We start from the raw sequence: 20,183 nt of genomic DNA, 5'->3' as shown, positions 1-20,183 counted from the left end.
TGTGCCACCTGGGAAGCCAGTACTATGGGTAGCAGAGGCATAAATTTTCTCTCTAACTTCCCTGGTGGCTCAGATGGTAAAGAATCTGCCCACAATGCAGGAGACCTGGGTTCAATCCCTGGGTCAGGATGATCCCCTGGAGAAGGGAATAGCAACCCACTCCAATATTCTTGCCTGGGAAATTCCATGGACAGAGGAGCCTGACAGGCTACAGTCCATGGTGTTGCAAAGCGTTGGACATGACTGAGCAACTAACACTTGGATTGAGAGCTTGCAAGCCCCTACACTATGATTAAGTCAAAATTGGAAGTCAAATTGCCTTACTAGAAGTTTTAGCCCAGTTTGTAGCTATCATTTTAATTCCTGAAATTGGATTTAGGGACTCAAAGTTGCTAATGCCCTGTGGCACTTTTAGATAGAAGATAGCACTATGGCCTCAGGGTTTCAAATACAATGCCCACAGGCATTAAAAAATCATTAAACCTGTAGGGAGATAAGGCAATTTGAAGGAGAACAAGTAGTAATAGAAGACAGAGTTACCACACCAGGCCTTCTGATATTGGGATTGTCAGCCACAGGCTTTAAAATAATTATGTTTGATAATGTTTAAGGAGATAAAACCCAAGATTGAAAATCTCAGCAGAAGACTAAAAACTATTTTTGCTGATAGCAGAGGTTAGGGGTATGGCAGATTTGAAGAAAAACCAATGGAAATTCTAGAACTAAAAGCATTCAGTAATCTAGATTAAGAACTCAATAATACATCCATTCATGTCTTTTCTATCTTAGAAAATAAACCAAATAATTTTGTTCACCTTTTCAAAAAAATTTGGCTTCGTTGATTCTATTGTGTGCTTCTTCTATTCTTTGTTCTCTGTATTATCTATCTCCTTTCCTTCTGTTTGGATTTATTCTGTGTTCCTTTTCTAATCTCTTATTTGAGATACATGTCTTTAATTTTTATTTGTTTGTATTTGATTAACTAACATGAGCATAAAAGGATAAAAATATCTGCTTTATCCTACAAGTTTTGTTTGTTTTTTTCTATTCCACAAGTTTTAATGTAGAGGGTTTCCACTATCATTCTGTTCCAAGTATTTATTAGCTTTTTGTTATTATTTCTTTTTTACCCTGGAGTAATGTATATTTTAAATTTCTAAGTACAGTATCTCAAAGGGCTTTTAATATGCTTTTTGTTATTAATTTTTAATCCTGAGACCATGTTCTCTAATCACTCACTATTAAGTTAAGAATTAGCAACAAAAAGAGAACCCAAAAAACTTCCTCTGTAAAAGGCCAGGTAGTAAATATTTTAGGCTTTGCACAATATATATAAGTTTCTGTGGCATATTTTGTTTTTGCCTCACCACATGGCTTCCTGGATCTTAGTTTCCAGGGCAGTGGCGCAGTGGTGTGTGCTCAGTCGAGTTCGACTTCTTCTGACCCCATGGGAGGAGCCCACCAGGCTCCTCCATGCAAGGAGTTTTCCAGGCAAGATCCCAGACCAGGAATCTAACCCAAGCCCACTGCAGTGAAAGTGCTGAGTTCTAACCACTGGAGTACCCGGGAATTTCTGTGGCATATTCTTTAATGGACTGTTATGTAGCCATTACAATGAGGCTTTTTTTTTTTAATCACTGAAAAAAATGTTCTAATTTTTCCTAAGGAAAGAAGCATATTATCAAGGAATCATAGAGTTGAAAAGAAACAATCTATTCAAACCACCTCATCGTATAAATAAGGAAATTAAGGCTCAGATAGGATAAGTGACTTGTTCAAGGTCACACAACCCGCAAGTTCCAGACTCAAGATCAGGATTTAAATCTCCAAACTTGTAGCCCAGGGCTCTGTTCTTCTTCAGACCTACAAGAAATGACTGTATTTAAGCATTCAGTCCAGAATATTCTCCAAATTGAGAGTCATCAGTAAAAGTAAGCCATGTGGCAAGGAATGAACAGAGTTGAGTTCATACCAAAAATGAGCTGCCAGTCACTATGATAAGATCTGTTTCTTTCTGAGACCCATGGTCTCCTGCTGGATTGGCGAATCCAAACTGGGTTTCTTCCTCCTGTGCAAAGAAGTCAGAGTCAGGACGTACATTCCATTCCGTTTTGGTTGGTGGCAGTAGTTCTGAGACACTGTTTTCATAAGGGGTACTTGAAGGAGTCAGAGCATCTGTGTCTACTGTTAGCTTATTACTAGGGGTCATATCTTGGGGCTCTTGACTTGAGTTTTTCACAGCCAAAGAGCTCAGAGACGCCAACAGCCCCGCACTTAGACTTGAGACATCATCCATATCTAAGGGACCCTGCTGAAAACCTGCTGCTGTCGTTCCAAAGAAGAGTGAGGTATCCAAACTCTGAGGAAGGTCACTGGTGGCCATCAAGGCCTGAGGGTCCACCGCCTGCCCTAAGGGATTATTGTTATTAACAGGGAGGTTTCCTGACAGAGCTGAGTTCACAGAAGCCACATCAACAGTCAAGATCCCAGAGCTCGCCAATGCCGTGTCCACCACTGCAGCAGAACTATCAACAGGGACATCAAAGAGAGACGCAAGCCCAGCATCACTGAGGTCACCCTGCCCCTGGCTGCTAGTTCACCGCTGGGTGTAAGGGAATTTGCAGCTTCCAGCTGAGCTAAGAGATCCTGGCGCAGGTTGTGCCTTTTGGCCATGTGGGTCTTCACGCTGTGCTTGGACGGGAAGAATTTATTACAAGTGGCGACTGGGCATCGGCTTTTCAAGTGTCCACATCCTGCTAAAGCCCCGGGGGCTCTCAACAGCAGCCGGCCCTCCGCCGCCTGCTCAGGCGCTGGGGCAGGCGCAGGCTCTGCGCGCTCCGCCAGCAGGAGGTCGGGCGGCAGCTCCGGGCAGCCTCCAGGCTGCGCGGCGTGCGGGGTCCCGGCCTGCGGGGCGAGGAGACCCCGGGCTGCGGTGGGGGCGTGGCTAGCGCGAGGACGCCGTTCTCCGAGCGCAGCGGCAGGTCTGGGCCGTGAATGGTGGCTGTGCCTGCGAAGGCCGCGGCAGGGCCAGGCCAGGAGCGGGGAGCGGGCCCGGGGCCGGGCCTGGGGCGGGGATAGCCGACAGGCAGCCGGGGCCCAGCGCAGGGCGGCCCTCGGGGTTCGCGCCGCTTTCGCCCCCCAGGAGCCTTGGGCCCAGCCCGGCCTCCTCCCTCCACACGGGCCCTGTGGCCTGGCCAGCGCCCGCGGTATCTACGTCTCCACCGACCGGGTCCAGGGAGAAGTCATCGCCGCCGCCGCCGCCGCCGCAGCCGCTAGCGTGATCTGGCCTCAGCGCCAGCGGGCGCGGGCCCGGGCCTGGGCGCGAAGAAGCCGCGCAGGCCTCCTCACGCCGCCGCCCGGGCCCGCCGTCTTCAATGAGGCATTTTTAAAATATCAATATGGAACTCTAAGTTACATTATAAAATAGAAAATGCCAGATCTAGTGTATATATGATCATTCTATTTGTATTTTAAAGAATATATTAAGTATATGTGCTTACATATGCATGGAATATCCTGGAAGGATATATAGGAAATTGTTAAAAATGAGTGTCTCTGGAGAAAACTGGGGATTGGGTACGAAAGATGTGACTTACTTTTCACTAAATACTTTTTGATATTCTGAATTTCTTTTTTATAACTTGTATTATCTAGTTTAAAAAGCATTAAACCTTTAAAAAATTATAGGCTGGCATTTTATCCTATAATACTATTTAGCATATACTTTCCTCCCTTGTCCAGAAGAAATGTCACAATTAGAAATAAAAGTTACTGTGAAAACAGGTAAAAATATTTTATTAACACTTCATCTCAGTAGAATAAAAAAATCTTAAATGTTGACAAAAGAAAAAAAACCTTAAGCATGCATTTAAAAACTGGCTGTTTCTGACCTTTAAAAATTATATTTTAAACAGAATTACCTCTTGTCCCAAGTCTATTGTTCAGATTACAGAAGAGTTTAGCTTTTTTCCCCTTAATATATATATTTTATTGAAGTATAGTTGACTTACAATGTTTCAGGTACGCAGCAAGGTGATTCAGTTATACATATACACGTGTTATTTAAAAATTATTTTCCATTATAGGTTATTACAAGATATTGACCATAGTTCCCTGTGCTATTAAAAATTTTTTTTTTTTTTTTAATTTTTTGGTCCCAGCATGCAGCATGTGGGACCTTACTTTCCTGGCTAGGGATCTCAGGAATCAAACCCACCTCACGTGCATTGGAAGCAGAATCTTAACTGCTGGACCACCAGGAAAGTCCCAAGTTTAGCTCTTTTAAAAAGCTGAGCTGACAAAAGTTAAAATCTAGCAGAAAGAGTCCGAGAGTCATACAACTTAATATGAGTTAGGAAAGTTAAATTTCAAAAGCCTTATGTAAGAAGTAGCAGAGGGCACAGCAAGAGCATAAACTTGGAAAATCTTTCACCATGTAATAGCTACAGAAATTTGAATAATGGCTTACCTATTGGTTCCTTTTCTTATTCGTAAAGTTTATCAACTACCTGACTCCTTGGCTGTTCTGGATCAACTGAGAACACACATCCCAGAGATGGAGTATTGAACAAGAGTTGGTTTTCTCTCTCTTCCCTTGGTATATTGTCACATAGAAGGAATTATGATGATACAAATGCTGCTTTGACTTTTTTTTATAATAAGAAGAAAATGATAAAGTAACACTAAAGAAAATATATGAATGATAAACATATGAAGTGTTGCTCATCAATATCACTGTCATTGGAAAAATACAAATTAAAAACCACAATGAGCTACATCTACACCCATACTAGAATGACTATAATTAAAAAGATTGATAATTACCAAGTGTCAGCAAGGATATGCAGCAACTGGAACTTTCATAAGTTGCTGGTGGGAATGTAAAATGGTATAGCCATTTGGAAAATAATTTGTTAGTTTCTTATAAAACTGAACATGTGTACCTCCTGTTATGACCCAACCATTTCACTCCTAGATAGCTGCCTAAGAGAAATGAAAGTGAAAGTGAAGTCGCTCAGTCGTGTCCGACTCTTTGTGACCACGTGGACTGTAGCCTACCTGGCTTCTCCGTCCATGGGATTCTCCAGACAAGAATACTGGAGTGGGTTGCCATTTCCTTCTCCAGGGAATCTTCCCGACCCAGGGATTGAACTGGGGTCTCCCGCATTGCAGGCAGACACTTCAACCTCTGAGCCACCAGGGAATGAAAACATGTTCAAATAAACACTTGTATGAAAATGACCATAGCAGCTTTATTCAAAATAGCTCCAAACTGGAAAAACCCAAATTTCTATCAGCTCATGAATAAGTAAACAGTTTGCTGCATAGCCATGCAATGGAATTTTACGCAAAAGAAAAAGGAACAAATTATTGATACACATTCATTCAACATGGATAAATCTGAAAAGCATTATGCTAACTGAAAGAATCCAGACACAAAAGACTACAAACTGTAAGGTTCAATTTATATGAAATACCAGAATAGGCAAAATGATAGTGTCAGAGACCAGATCAACAGGTGTCTATGGTTGGGGACTGGGGGAAAGGACTGGCTGTAAAGGAGCACAAGAAAAATCTGGGGGAAGGGGATGATGGAAATATTCTATATTGTAATTATGGTGATGGCTGCACAACTGTGTGAGTGCTAAGTTGCTTCAGTCATGTCTGGTGACTTTATGAACTGTAGCCCTCCTGGCTCCTCTGTCCAGGGGATTCTCCAAGCAAGAATACTGCGGTGGATTGCCATGCCCTCTTGTAGGGGATCTTCCTGACGCAGGGATCAAATCCACATTGTTTACACCTCCTGCACTGGTAGATGGGTTCTTTACCACTAGCGCTATCTGGGAAGACCACATAACTGTATACATTTGTCAAAACTCTTTGCACATTTAAAACTGGTGAATTTTGGCTGATTCATGTCAATGTATGACAAAACCCACTGAATGTTGTGAAGTAATTAGCCTCCAACTAATAAAAAAAAAAAAAACTAGTGAATTTTATTGTGTGTAAATTATATTTGGATAAGGCTGATTTTTAAAAAACTAATGATAGAAGATATAATGAACAACCTTATGTCCAAAATGTAAGTTTAGATGAAATGAGCAAATTCTTTGAAAAACATCTTACTGAGGTGACACAAATAGGCAGGTTTTCTAAACTAAGTATGTTTGTGAAAAAGAAGCTAATACTGGCAAACAAACCAGCATCATAGTTGTCAGGAGCATGTAGAGGATGCAATTAGGACTTGTTATTTTTTTTTTTTATTGCTGCTGTTTTATTTGCTTTGTTTTGAACTAGTATGTTGAAACCATATTTAATCCCTCTTTTTTCTGTTTGCTTTTTTTTTTTTTTGCACCAAAAGGCTTGTGGGATCTCAGTTCCCTGGCCAGGGATTGAACTCTGGCCACAGCAGTGAAAGTGCCTGAATCCTAACCACTAGCTCACTAGGGAACTCATTATCCCTCCATTTTCTTAGGAACTTTATCAATGAATACTATATTGCTTTCAGAAAAAAAAATTCAACTACATTTGTTTACCAGAAACCTGGAGATAAGTATTGTTAAAATTAATTGTGAAAACCACAAAAGAAAAACAAATGATTAAATATATTAAAGACATATGTAATTCAGGATATTAAAAAAATTGTAGTAGAAATAATTTTTCCCCCTTTTATCCTGTCTTTGTAATTCCCAATTTGGTTTTGGTAGAAAATAAAATCTTACTTAATATGTCTTTATGAACATCTGGTAGTGGGTAGGAGAGGAAGATAGGTCTCTGGATTGGATTTTTGCTTTCTTTAAACAGAAAACAAAGAGATTATTCCTCCCCCCATTTTTCTTACCCTTAAAAAAAGATAAAGTTAAAGTCAAATCTGTAAGTTATTGACCTTGCTTTTGTGTATCTGCACTTATTCAGGCTCATTTACATAGTGTACTTCCTCCTGGATATCTTCTCATCTATTTTTGCTCTTTTTTTTCTTCTCAATTTAATAAATCAAGAAAAATTGTCAAGAGCACAGACTCCTAAAGCTGGAGACAGATTCCTTGGGTCAAAATCCCAGCTCTTCCATTTTCCAAATTCAAATTTTCCTATGCCTAATATTAATAACAATAACAACATCACTGACACTATATGGCATAGAGCAGGTAAGTAACTTGGCCAAGGTCACATAGCACTCACTACTTGGGAAAAGCCTCACCTTTATGGAAATTCTATGCAGAGGCAAATTAATCTAGACACTCCCATTCAAGTCCGGGAAAGCAAAATTCCTTCAACCCACTGTTGTTGATTGAGCAGGCAGGGAAACAAGACAAGACTTACAACCTTAGGTCCTTGATCATCTCAAGGGAAGGTGAATGAGGAGATGTGTTTCTCATGTGTGAGAAACAGACATGGGAAAAAAATTGGGGAGCTGATTTAAGAATGGATATGGGGTCCTAGAATAAATCAGGAAAAGCCACAGGACATTTGAAAGGCAGCCGTCAAGCGTGTTCTTTAGAATCATCTTGGGCTTCCTAGGTGGTGCTAGTGGTAAAAGAACCTGCCTACCACTGCAGGAGACACAAGAGATGAGAGTTCAGTCCCTGGGTCAGGAAGATCCCCTGGAAGAGGGCACAGCAACCCAAGCCAGTATTCTTGTTAGAAGAATCCCATGGACAGAGGAGCCTGGTGGGCTACAGTCTATAGGGTCGCAAAGAGTAGAACTTGGCTGAAGCAACTGAGCACAGAATCACCTTGAACCTACAGATTCTGCCAATGTCTGCTAATGCAATTTTTGTAGTGGTTCTTTCAAAATGAACCGACAAAGCCAGTCTGGTGAACACAGGGTTCCAAGCTGTTTACCTGGGACTGAATGGTCTCTCAGGATGTGGGACTTTCAGTTTTGAAACTGAAGAATTAAAGCATCCCTGGTCAAACTGGAAGAGTTAGTTGCCACTGCAGAAGTAAACTATAACAATGCTTGCTAGCATCTGTTGGATCATCTGCACTGTGTTAGGCACTTCTCAGGTGGCTCGGTCATAAAGAATCCCCTCGCCAATGCAGGAGACGCAGGAGATGCGGGCTCGACCCCTGGAGGAGAAAATGACAACCCACTCCAGTATTCTTGTGAGGAAAATTCCATGGACAGAGGAGCCTGGTGGGCTACAGTCCACGGGGTCACAAAGAGTGGGACATGACTGAGTGACTAAGGACGCATGTCTACTATGTTACATGGACACTGTTCTAAGAATTTTCCATATGTTTGTTCATTTAACTCTCCTAATAACTTCACCCACCATTTGAATACTATCAGTAGCTCCATTTGGAGAAGGAAATGGCAACTCACTCCAGTATTCTTGCCTGGAAAATCCCATGGATAGACAAGCCTAGTGGGTTACAGTTCATGGGGATGCAAAGAGTCCGACACGACTTGGAGACTAAACAACAACAACAGTCAACTCCATTAGGCAATGAAGGACACAGATGCTCAAGGTCATGGTTCCGGGAAGTGTTGGGACCAAACCCAGACATTGTCCTTCTGGGGTCGACCTTCACATTGTTCTATCCTGGACAAACATCCACATATCCAGCTGTGCTTTGTGTCTGAGAATCTTGGATCCCCAGGAAAAGCAGAAAGGTCAGACTTTCAGGGGGCTAGTATTACATGGATAATGCGTCTGACTACGGATCAGAAGAAAGGTCAGGCTTGAGAACCAAAGCATTGAAAATGTCCCTTAATTTGAATCTAAGACTACTAGACTCCCAAGTCCATGACTCTCTAAGGCAAAATTCCTTCTGCTTTGGATGAAGTTCTAGGTCCTTTGGATACTGTGCAGTTGGTTCTTATGGGTTCTGACTTGTTCCCAGACAACAATGGTTTAAATGGAACTCAATCTCAATACCACTCAGCCAATATTTTTCTTTTAAAAAATAAGTTATCATTAGTTGAGAATGTACTGTGTGCCTGGAATTGTTCTGAATACCTTGCCTATATTAAATCATTTAATCCTTATTTCTTGTAATTAGTCGTATGCACGCCTGCAGAAGAGAAATTTGAAAGTTATGTCTACCCTCTTTTAAAATCGCCGACGGCTCGTGAGGGAGGGGAAATGTGTACACTTACAGGTGACTCACATCACACAGCAGAAGCTAAAGCGACTTTATAAAGCAATTATCTTCCAATTAAAATATAAATTTAAAAAATTAGAAAGAAAAAAATAAAATTGATGTTGGCTAGTTGGATAAAATAAATCAATGGGGAATGGAACATGTTGATACTTCAATTAGTATTTCTCCTAGTATATAAGTAATTTTGTTTTCTCACAGCTAATCTCTGCTTTTGCAATATCCTGTTATAACCTATTTGTTTTCCTTTTAAACACAATTTAATTCTCCCCATCAAAGTTCTATAGAAGTGTTCTTGGTGATTTATCAACTCATGATCTTGGTGTTAAGGAGCTTTGGAAATGTTGGTTTGCTTGTTCTTAAAGGTTTTTATCAGGCAGTTTATTTGCCCCCATGCTTTAGGGGAGAAAGAGAAACCACCAGCATCCGTGGAATTTGTTGAATGATTTGACTTAGAGCGCTAATACTTGGGGGAGAATGGATTTGAATGGAGGGGGCTTTTCTCCCCCCTAATTCGCAACCAGTCTACCAGAGCCTTGGATTTCTGTTGCCAGAATAGTCTTGCTTTCAAGTGGGATTTCCACTTCTCAATTTTTATGTTGCCATAGGACTAACAGTCATAAAAATTCATGTCCCCTTACAAGCACCTTACTCAGAATCTTCATTTCTTTCCTCCTTCAACACCTCCAAGGAGGACTTTCCTGGTGGTGCAGTGGATAAGAATCTGCCTGCCAATGCAGGGGATGTGGGTTGGATCCCTGGTTCGGGAAGATTCCACATGCCAAAAAGCAACTAAGCTGGTGTGCTTCAAGTACTGAAGCCCCAGTGCCCAGGCCCGTGTCGTGGTAAGGGAAGCCACCGCGCTGCCCCTGCCGTCAGGAGCCCGCACACGCCGACGAGGAGCAGTGTCTGCTCTCCACAGTTAGAGAACGCCAGCGGAAGCAGCAAGGACCAGAGCAACCAGATAAATAAACCAATTACATCTTAACAGACCTTTAAAGAAAAAGCCTCCAAGGAGGGAGAGACCAAAACTTTCCTTCGAAAACCCAGACTAGTGAATCAAAGCCTTTATGGTCAGGAAAGGCAGTCACAGCTTGGATTTGCCGCTTAGTCTCATCAATGGTGAATTATATTTATATCATTTTGGATACATTCTTGCCAAAAATGTACTGTCCTATGTCTAGAGCAGTGCCTGCCACCAACAAATAAATGCTTTTTTTTTTCTTTAACATTTATTTATTTGGCTGTGCCAGGTCTGAGGCATGTGGAATTTTTTAGTTGCAACATGCAAGATCTAGTTCCCTGACTTTGGATCAAACCTGGGCCCCCTGGATTGGCAGTTTTGCGTCTTAGCTTCTGGATCACCAGAGAAGTCTCACAACTTTCTGTTTTAAAATAATTTCAAACTTTAAAGAGTTTCAAGAATAGTACTGATTCAGCTATTACTAATGATTTGCTACATTTGCTTGTCTGATTGCTTTTATTTTTGGAGGCCCCACTGAGATCTATTTATTATTTATGCATAAATTTTTAATAAATCAACAAACATCATGCTCCTTTATATCTAAATAGTTTGGTATCTATGTCCTATAAACAAGGACATTCTCTTACATAGCCGTGAGGCAACAGAAAACATATATTGATCTCTGCCCCCAGTTCCTGAAATCTTTGTAAATTCCTTCATGATAAGAGGGAATACTAGGTACATCTTTTGTTCTATTGATGTAACTGGATGACCTCCCTGGATGGCTCGCAGGTGTGGGGTGGTCACCAGAAAGACCAAACTGTGATTAGAGGCTTGGAATTTTCAGACCCAGTCTCCATCCTCCAGAGAGAGGAAGTTATTAACAAAGTTAATGGGGTGATGCTCCCCATCTCCATGGGGCCAGAAGCTTCTGCATTCAGGATCCTTCTGGACCTTGCTCTATACTCTTCATCTGTCTGTTTACCTATATCTATTATCATGTCCTTTAATAAACTAATAAACATAAGTAAATACCCCCCTGAGTTCTGTGAGCTACTCTTGCAAATTAATGGACTCCAAGGAGGGGGTCTTTGGAACCTCCCACCTACAGCCAATAGTGAGAGGCACAACTGGTGTTAAAAATTAATATGTTAGCTCAAGGGGTGAGGGGCAGTCTTATGGAACTGAGCCCTTAACCTGTGGAATCTGATGTACAGTTGCAGAACTGAGTTAAATTGCATGACCCCCAGGTGGTGTCAGAGAATTGCTTAGTGTGGGCGAAAAAAAAATTCTTGGTGACCAGAAATGGAGTGTTTGGGGCTTCTCTGGTTGTCCAGTGGCTAAGACTTCATGCTCCCTATGCAAGGGGCATTGGTTCAATCCCTGGTCGGGGAATAGATTCCCACATGCTGCAACTAACGATCCCACATGCCACAACTGAAGATCCTGCACGCTGCATCCAAGATCAAAGATCCTGCATCCCCGCAACTATGACCCAGCACAGGCAAATAAATATTAAATTTTTAAAAGTGAAGTGTTTTAGTTAAGTAGTAAAGGAGACTCATAGGGAAAAAACATAAAGGTGGAAAACTGAGTTGTTTCCTTTTTAATAATCATGGTGTAATTATAAAGTTTGGGAAATTTATTATTTTTATAATACCTAATATATTGTTGATATTTGAATTTCACCAATTGTTCCCAATCCCCTCATTTGGAAATTGATCATAGTGAGAGTATACGTAGTTCATTTATCTGCAATTAGGTTTTGTAATAAAGCACTTAGTCCTTGGCTTGGCACAAAGTAAGTGCTCAATAAAAATTAGTGATTGTTACTGTTATCATCAACCTGTACAATGGCAGGCAGAGACAGCTAGTTCTCCTTAAAATTTTCTCAACTTCTTTTGCCATTGGGATGGGGCCATATAATCCAGTCTGGCCACAGGACTATAGGTGGCAGTGCCATGCGCCACTTCTGGGCTGAGGGAGACCCTTATAAGCTGGGGCTCTTCCCCTGCCACAGTGACCCTGGAGGCTTTGTGTTCCAGATGGGGCAGCTACAAGGTTTAATAGGCTGCCTATTTAAGCTGATGTTGGAAAAAACTCTCTTGGTGACCAAAAGTGTCTTAAATGGGGTGTTCTATATGAGTAGTAAAGGAGAAGAAACACACAGGTGGGAAACTGAATTTAAATAAATAAGAAGTAAACTTTTTTGTCTTAAGCCACTGATATTACATTTTACTACTACAGTAACACTTAACATTTCCTTGATTAGGTAGCAGGTCCACATAATATGTAACAGTAATTTGACAATTATTCAAAAGACTAAAACATACTGTTAATTCTGTCTTTACTGCTGGTTGACTCTATGCTTACTGATACTCATTTAAATGTTTATCGAGGCTGCCTGACTGTCATGCCAAATGGCAAAGCAAAACCAGAGTTTCTGTCATCTGAGTGTAGTAGTCTAGTGGGGAAGACAGGCATTAATCAAATAATGGCATAAGCCAATGCAAAAATGTAACCAGCTTATGCTATGAAGAAGGGAGAGGATCATAGTGCTTTAAGAGGCTATGATTGAGAAATGAGATCTGACACTAGCAATGTCATCTTGGGTATCCTGGCTTGTTGTTTTCTTGCTAAGTCGTATCCGACTCTTCTGCAACCTCATGACCTGTAGCCCACCACGCTCCTCGGTCTGTGGAATTTCCCAGGCAGGAATAGTGGAATGGGCTGCCATTTCCTTCTCCAGGGGATCTTCCCGACTCGGGGGTCGAAACTGAGTCTCCTCCAGAATCTTTACCACTGAGCCACCAGGGAAGCAACCTGGCTTAGTATGCTCAGTAGTTTCTCTATAAAATGAGTACATTGGCCTCGTTGATCCTGAAGGTCCCTTCTTTTTTTAACTCTCATATTCTATATTTCTGTGTGGATTCCTCTTTTTTCCTTGTTTGTGTGAGCACTTTTTAATTAAAAAAAAAAAACAAATTTAGCAGAAAATTTGGCTAGCACATGAGACAATGTGACTTCTTTCCTTATAGCTAACATAAATACAATAGTGTTAGGCAGCCTCCCTCAATGTTTTTGCTGAAACTTTGAAATAATGCTTACTAATCATCTGCAGGGGAACCTTGTGAGCTATGAGTAAGCAGTTTCATTGAGTGACAAAGGCAGGACGCTGACATCCATTTAGCAGATTCTCTGGGGTAGAATTTGAAAAGTCCTTGAAGAAATCTGGGGGTGGAGACAATATTTCACCCTTTGGCTACCTGAATTCCCATATTACTCATAACTTCAGAAAATCTTAAAATAGTAATGAAAGAATTTTCTCAGAAACATCATAGTTCTTTTTCTCTAATGCTTCAGTGTGAATGTTTTATGGTAGCTCAAAGTCACTGAGGGATAAAAAAGGGAAAGAGCTCAGGAAAACTGAGTTTATGGTAGCTCAGTCACTGAGGGACTTGGCCAGAGAATGCAGATTTGAGTCTGTGTGCAGAGGTCATACACTCTAGGAAGACCCTGGCTATCAGGCTGAAGAGACAACCCATAGTGAGGGATCCAGGGACAAAATCCCACCTCACAATGCTGCCAAGGGCCAACAATGAGTACCTGGCTTGTTTATCATCCAAGCTCACTACCTCATACCAAGTACCATGATAACATGAAACAGTGGACTTAACACAATCTAAAGAAAGATGCACAGTCCTCTGAGTAAGAAAAGTAAAGGGCATGATGTCCCCCCGCCTCCCCGGTAATGACTGGAGGTCTTTGCTATGAGTTTCATAACACTTGTCTACCCTAGATAGGTGTCAAAGAGGAAAAAACGACAGAAAGAAATTAGCACAAACTTCACTTCATGTGACTTTGATTCCCACGTTGATGGAAGCGAAAAAGCCAATACATAACTGCAAAATAACTTTAAAAAAATTACATGACTAAGCAAAACTGGTCTTAATAAGCCAGTTCTTCTTTTTATAAAGGACTCGAAACTTGCTAACATAATAGGAGCAGTTTTCTCATGCCCATAGAACCATTTTCACATCCCACATCTTGCCAGTTTGGTATTTCCTTCCTTTATTGCTTAAAAGATTGTCAGACATTTTTGAAAGGAGAGAAGAAGTCAATTAAAATACATTTAGACTGTTCTTTAAAATTCTAACAGGACAAGGAGAATTTAAAATATCAAAAACGATTAAATATGAGGAGTTTATTTTTTGAGAAGGCAAGGAACTTTGGTTAATATTCTGTATCTAAAAAAAAAAATATTCTGTATCTCTGAGGGAAAATATGATATTTTGTTCAAAGTAAATATGGTTTTTTTTATTCATTCAAGCAAAGAAATTTACTTTACTTCATATTCTTGAGTTGTCTCCAACATTATGTTCATATAAAGTTCTTCATGATAATACATATATCTAAGATTGTATGGGGACTTTGGGGACTCACTGACTTTCAAATCCTTTTCTATTTTAATCAGTGGAACTAGTGTCTCATGGGAAATGTCAACATATGAAGCATATGAAAGCCACTTTGATGGGAGAGATGATTGAAAATCCACCTCAAACTCAATCCAATATTCAGGTCAAATAAACTTTCACTACTTTATCACCAGAAACCAACAAAGTATCTGGCACAAATGTTTGTTGAAAGAATATGTTATACCGTTTCAGTCAATATCAAATAGAGGTCATCACTTATAATACATATTAGAAAAATTATAAAAATAAATAACCCCCAAGTATTCATCAACAGATGAATGGATAAAAATATTACATATATATATTATATGTGCAATGGACTATTACTCAGCCATAAAAAGAATGGAATTTTGTCATTTTCAGCAACATGGATGAACTTGGAGGGTATTATACTTAGTAAAATGTCAGATAGAGAAAGACAAATACTGTATGATATCACTTATATGTGGAATCTAAAAAATACAACAGACTAGTGAGTATAACAATAAAAAAGCAGATTCACAGATACAGAGAACAAACTAGTGATGAGAGGGAAGGGGAACATAGGAGCAGGGGCTTAAGAGATACAAACTATTAGGTATAAAATAAGCCACAAGGATATATTATACAACATAGAGACTGTAACCAGTATTTTGTAACTATAAATGGAGTATAACCTTTAAAAATTGTGAATCACTATATTGTACATTTATGATGTATAATATTGAATAGCAAATATACTTTACTATAGAAAAAACAAATTAAAAAAATGTAATAACAGAAACTACCATTTAACATATTCTTTTTAATAATAGTAATTAGCCAGGTAACAGCCTTTGAGTACATTTTAGTTCTTGGCAAAGCAACGTGAATTCATTTTCATTAGAGAAATATATTTTGAGCTCAATAGGGTATGTGAATGTGTGCTAAGTCGCTTCTGTTGTGTCTGATTCTTTGCCTACCAGGCTCCTCTGTCTGTGGTATTCTCCAGGCAAGAATACTGGAGTGGGTTGCCACGCCCTTCTCCAGAGGATCTTCCCAACCCGGGGATCGAATCCACGTCCCTTATGTCTCCTGCATTGGCAGGCTGGTTCTTTACCACTGGCGCCACTGGGGAAGCCCCTCTCAAACGCTACAATGAACTGAAGAGCTCAAGTAACTGGTGTCCACTTTGCCTGGACACTCTTCTCTGGTCTTCACATGACTGGCCGCTTCTTCTCTTTCACCTTTTAGGCTTCAGCTAAGATGTTACTTTCTTCCAGGCCTTCAGGGATCCTTCTATCTAAAACAAGCCTTTTCCCCCAGTTACATTTTATCACACTACCCTACCCATTTCCTCCACAGAATTTACTGCAATCTACATGTACCTTGTTCATTTTTTTGTTTATGTGTTGAAAGTGACATGTTCTGCCTCCTTTGCAGGCGAGGCCCAGGGCTAGGCACAGTGGCTGGCTTATTGTCAGGGCTCAATGAGTAAAGAATCAAACATGTAGTGCCCCAAAGCACATAGCTGTCCATGATGAGCTTAGAATTTAATAGGAGTTTGAAAACAGTTTGTGATTGGAATGGCTGTGGATGGAGGGGTTCCCCAGCCCTGGGGAGGCAGTCTGGAGGGACAGAAGACTCAATATCAATTAATTAATATCAGCCCCCTGTTTGAACACCCCAGACCAACTTCTTTCCATCCTTGTACTGAACCTCACTTTCTTTAACTGTAAATGAAAACAATAACATCAAATTTGATGTCTATTGATAAAAATCTTCTCTTCTCCATGCATACTGATAAGTTTCGAATGAGGCAAGGGAACTCTATGGGAGTGCCTCATTGTGTATATTTAGGAGATGGGAAATAGGGGGTGGGATGACTCATTTTGAGCCAAAGAGCAGAGTTTTACTACGTAGATTGAGATCCAACTGGGAATAGTTGGACTTTAGTTAGAGAGGGTCTACCAGTTTGTATGAAAGACTCAGGAGCTTCCTAAAAGGCTCTTATTTCAAGCAAATTAGTTACTGGAGAAGAGAGCCAATTTCGAGTGTTGCCTATTGTTTATCAGTCAGATTGAAGAGCTTGTATATCGTGTCAAAAGCAAGAACTGGACAAGCTGTTTTGACACAAAGGTTTCGGTAGGACATGGTGGGGGAAGGAACATGCCGTTGCTCTCTGTAGTGCAGTGATAGGGTTACTGCATCAGGTCCAGCTGCCGAGTGCTCAAAAATCAACACTCATGAGACAGACAAATCTCGTTAGAAAGGAAAGTTACTTGTAATCAGAATGCCAGCAATCTGGAGAGATGGTGGACTCAGTGCACCCCACCTTCTCAAAACCAGCTCCAGAGATTCTGCTCAGCCATGAAAATTTTTAAAGGGAAAAAGGGAAATAATCTCAGTTAATAATTGAGATGGGGGGTCAGAGTCATCACCATCCCCCACTGTTTGCAGGCTTGTCGACTTCAGATGCTCTTTTGTTCACACAGTTTGTTGATGAGGTTACTGAAGGGGAAGCTAGGGAAGAGATCCGGTCATCTGTTAATTACTTATTCTTCATTTCTACTTCTTCGATCTACAGAAAGAATCAACAGATTAGGTGAGGTACTGTGTGGTCAAAAAGATCTGATATGTGTCCTTAGACCAGAGATGAGTAGAGTGTGGGGGTGCCTGGTTTTGGGTCAGTAACAAGACAAGGAGACCTCCTGCAGAGAGCTGTCTTTACAAAATCTACTTATAAGAGCACAGTGTGAACGCCCTGTATGATGGCACCAGTATCCACCTGTATCTATTCCCATTAATAGATGGGAGGTTGAGAGGACATATCTGTGGACTTTGCAGGGGGCCTAGGAATCTTCTAGTCACATCCAGAAGGTGGAACCTAAGTGATGCTCTTTATTACTGTTACTCAGTTTCCAGCTTTTCATTTCACTTTATTCCTCCATGTCTCCCCAATAGAACATTTTGCCAGTGTTAAAAGAGAAGTAAATATATGTGTATTGATAAAGAATATTCTCCAAGATATATCATTTAAACATTTTTTATTGGAGTACAGTTGATTTACAATGTTGGGCTACTTTCTGCTGTACGGCAAAGCAAATCAGTTATACGTATACACACACCCACTCTTTTCTAGATTCTTTTTTCACATAGGTTATTACAGAGTACTGAGTAGAGGCCAAGGTATATTAAGTGTAAAAAAGTACAGAACAATGTAAATATTATGCTACAACTGATAATAAAGGAAATATACATACAATGCATAGAAGACATTGGAAGGATACACAAGACCACTCAGTTCAGTTCAGTTCAGCCTCTCAGTCATGTCCGACTCTTTGGGACCCCATGGACTGCAGCACGCCAGGCTTCCCTGTCCATCACCAACTCCCGGAGTTTACTCAAAACTCATGTCCATCGAGTTGGTGATGCCATCCAGCCATCTCATCTTCTGTCGTCCCCTTCTCCTCCTGTCTTCAATCTTTCCCGGCATCAGGGTCTTATCAAATAAGTCAGTTCTTCGAATCAGGTGGCCAAAGTATTGAAGTTTCAGCTTCAGCATCAGTCCTTCCAATGAATATTCAGGATTGATTTCCTTTAGGACGGACTGGTTTGATCTCCTTGCAGTCCAAGGGACTCTCAAGAGTCTTTTTCAACACCACAGTTCAAAAGCATCAATTCTTCAGTGCTCAGCTTTCTTTGTAGCCCAACTCTCACATCCATACATGACTACTGGAAAAACCATAGCCTTGACTAGATGGACCTTTGTTGACAATGTCTCTGCTTTTTAATATGCTGTCTAGGTTGGTCATAGCTTTTCTTCCAAGGAGTAAGGGTCTTTTAATTTCATGGCTGCAGTCACCATCTACAGTGATTTTGGAGCCCAAAAGGCTCTTAATTTGTAGTGATTAATTCTGAGAAGGTGACTCTAGGTGTGGAAATCTGGGAGAGAGAGACTTTTTTATTATTTCTTTTTCAAACATATCTACATACATATATTGTCACATATCTTATATACATATAACTTTTAAAAACTATGCATTGCAAAATATAAAATTAAAAATAACTGATAAGGAGAGCGAAAAAGTTGGCTTAAAGCTCAACATTCAGAAAACTAAGATCATGGCATCCGGTCCCATCACTTCATGGCAAATAGTTAGAGACTTTATTTATTATTTTTTTGGGCTTCAAAATCACTGCAGATGGTGATTGCAGCAATGAAATTAAAAGACCCTTACTCCTTGCAGCACCTTGGGTAACTTAACCTGTCTAAGCTTCAGTTTCTTTGCCTTTTCAATGTGGGAGAATAATAGTACCTACTTTATATGTTTGTTAATGAAGACTACATGAAGTAATGCACTTGAAGTGGTTAGCATATTGGCTGACCCAAAGTAAGCACTTGATAAGCATTATGAGAAAATGCATGATGAAAATGAAGGGCACGCAGCAGTGAGGACTTATGGGAAGTCAGCATCTGTTTTCCTTTTTGAAAAATGTGGACATCCAGTGACAAATATCAATAATGAAACACTTTAAGGGACATTCCATTGTGTAATTAATAATCTAGTAATTTCCAGTCCCTGCCTGAAGTTTTGGATGTGGATTAAATGGCAGGGCTCAGTCAGTTTAGAAGAGACTATTACCTGTGTTGTCGACTTGTCTTTCTGGATGCTCTCACTATTCCTAGTTTCCCCATGTGTCACTTAACAAGGGATAGAACCAGGGAACAAAGAGAAAGAACAGTCCAAGCCTGATGGTAACTAATGACCTGGGCAACCTCAAGGCCACACTGGCCCCACTTGAAAAACAAGGAGACTGGCCCAGATGATCTCTGAGGTTCTTCTGGCTCTAACAGTTCTACAAAAATGCCATGCCTGAAAAAAACAAAACAAAACGCCACAAGTGCTTAAGCTCTTCTGGTCTCTACTGATTCTATATCCTGTGTTACTCCATTCTGATGAACTCAGGTTATGAGGTGACAGAAAGTTTTGTAAAGCGGGAGCTAAAAATAACCTCTTCCCATAAATATTTTTATCAAAAGCTAGAGAGCTGAATAAAATAAAGGTAATTAAAGATCAGTATTAATGTCTGTTTTCTGAGAATTTTCACTTTGTTATTCATTTTGTGAAGAAAAGTTTCCACCAGAAACTAAATTAAGAATGAAAATCCTTCAGAGTTTAAATAGAAGAAACAGATTTAAATGACTAAAATCTACTAAGAATAAGAATCATTTTGTTTTATATCTCGTATTCAAATGACACAGTACTTTTAACAGGTGTACTCACTTAGCTCATATTTTCTAGCATTTTGTAGAAATGTTATAAATTATGCGTAATAATGATTAAATGCTTTACATTTGTGGAACTGGTGTCTCATAGTTTACCAAGAGATTTTTATAGTTTAGTAATTTACTATCAAAACACCTGTCTGATCACGAATTTGACAATATACAACATAGCTCTTTTCTCTTGTCAAAATGATAAATTGATATTTGAGTTAGGGTTTATTTTATAAAGTAAATAGTGCAAATTGGTTGGAAAAAAACTGTTCAATAGAAATGCAAAATAGGGTGGTATGTTCTGGAATGCTTCTTTTTTCCCACAATAGTGAGTTAGGCAATATTCAAAGAACTTCCTTATTTTAACTTTAAAATTTAAAACAACTTCTCTATATCAATA

The 20,183-nt window shown here is 40.1% G+C and overlaps 1 pseudogene; it reads right to left on the bottom strand.

Moving 5' to 3' along the window:
- Positions 1-1,868: 1,868 nt before the first annotated feature.
- Positions 1,869-20,183, bottom strand: part of LOC136163794 (zinc finger X-linked protein ZXDB-like) — a 27,248-nt pseudogene continuing 8,933 nt past the window's right edge.

The sequence above is a fragment of the Muntiacus reevesi genome, chromosome 1 (assembly GCF_963930625.1).
Source record: "Muntiacus reevesi chromosome 1, mMunRee1.1, whole genome shotgun sequence".
NCBI lineage: Eukaryota > Metazoa > Chordata > Mammalia > Artiodactyla > Cervidae > Muntiacus > Muntiacus reevesi.
The sequence above is the reverse complement of the archived record's forward strand: the minus strand, read 5'-3'. Positions and strand labels throughout refer to the sequence as shown.